Raw genomic sequence first — 1,786 nt, 5'->3', positions numbered from 1 at the left:
GATGCCAGTCCAGGTTCAATGCACGATGCTGGATGCTTGGGGCTGGTGCACTGGGACGACCCAGAGGGATGGTATGGGGAGGGAGGAGGGAGGAGGGTTCAGGATGGGGAACACATGTATAATTTTTTTTAATTAAAATTGAATAAAAAATAATAATAATAAAAAAAACAAATAAAAAATAAAAAAAAACCACATTCCACAAGAAAATTATCAACATTTTAAATAAAGATACAGTTCTATCCTGCAATTGCACAACTTACTTTACCCCCTTCACTTTAAGTATGCTTGTTTGAATCTCCTAAGCAAACAAGCTACTTCAGGAAAAGAAATGTATCTTTCCTAAGCTCACGTTTCATCCCATACGTAAGATGACTGTGCATATTTGTTTATACTTGAGCAAGTGTACTTATAAACACTATTCTCTTTCACTCTAGAAAATAATCAGATCTGCCATATTATATGGCAAGATTTTCATACAAAGTTTAGAATTAACTGTTTAAAAATATTAGTATAGGAAGCTAATTTACTAAATGAATGTATTTCTCCAACACTCACTCTGATTGACATCATGCATAGTCAATATTTCTCATGCTAACCTGTCCTTTTCTTTCAGGCAAACTCACTGAGTCGTCACTGTATTAGACCACAAAATATACCAATAATATCACTGAATTCATTCTCTTGGGACTTTCCCAGAACATGAAAATCAAACATGCATGCTTCCTACTATTCTTATTTTGTTACATAGCTATTTGGATGGGGAACTTGCTCATCATGATTTCTATCACATGCAGTCAGATAAATGATCAACCCATACATTTCTTCCTTAATTACCTTGCTCTATCAGATCTCATTGGAAAAGACTCTGATGCTTGGAGGGATTGGGGGCAGGAGGAGAAGGGGATGACAGAGAATTAGATGGCTGGATGGCATCGCTGACTCGATGGATGTGAGTCTGAGTGAACTCCGGGAGTTGGTGATGGACAGGGAGGCCTGGCGTGCTGCGATCCATGGGGTCGCAAAGAGTCGGACACAACTGAGTGACTGATCTGATCTGATCTGATTTGATCAGATCTGTGTTATACCTCAACAGTGACACCCAAGTTAGTCACTGACTTGCTGGCAGAAAGTAGCACAATTTCATATACTGACTGCATGTTGCAGCTTTTTGCCATGCACTTTTTTGGGAGGATTGAAATCTATATCCTCACTATGACAGCCTCTGACTGCTATGAGGCCATCTGCAGGCCCCTGCACTGCACCGTCATCCTAAGCAGGCACAGATGCTGTGCCATCATCAGTGCTTGTTGTGCTGGGGCATTTTTGCACTCCTTTGTCCAGGGTCTCCTCACCATTAACTTACCATTCTGTGGCCCCAGTGAAATAGATCACTATTTCTGTGACATTTATCTTTTGCTGAAACTGGCCTGCATGGATACCTACGGAGTTGGGATCCTAGTGGTGGCCAGTGCAGGCATGATGGGGTTGGTGATCTTGTAGTCGTGATGCTGTCCTACATTTTGATATTATACACCATCAAGTCTTACCCTACAGAAACCTGGTACAAAGCTCTTTCCACATCACAGTTGCGGTTCTGTTTTTTGTGCCTATTCTCTTCATTTACATTAGACCAGCCACAACGTCTCCAGAAGACAAGGTATTTGCTCTCTTCTACACCCTCATTACTCGCATGTTCAACCCTCTGATTTACACTCTCAGAAATGCAGAGATGAAGAATGCCCTGAGGAAGATGTGGTGCCAGAAACCATTTTTGATTGCAAGGTAA

General features: G+C 41.2%; 1 pseudogene; it reads left to right on the top strand.

The window, feature by feature from the left end:
- The first annotated feature begins 368 nt into the window (after positions 1-368).
- LOC104998463 lies at positions 369-1,786 on the top strand (annotated as a pseudogene).

Source organism: Bison bison, unplaced genomic scaffold, assembly GCF_000754665.1.
Source record: "Bison bison bison isolate TAMUID 2011002044 unplaced genomic scaffold, Bison_UMD1.0 scf7180017864329, whole genome shotgun sequence".
Classification (NCBI taxonomy): Eukaryota; Metazoa; Chordata; class Mammalia; order Artiodactyla; family Bovidae; genus Bison; species Bison bison.
Note: the sequence above shows the minus strand (reverse complement) of the source record. Positions and strands in the feature narration are given on the sequence as shown.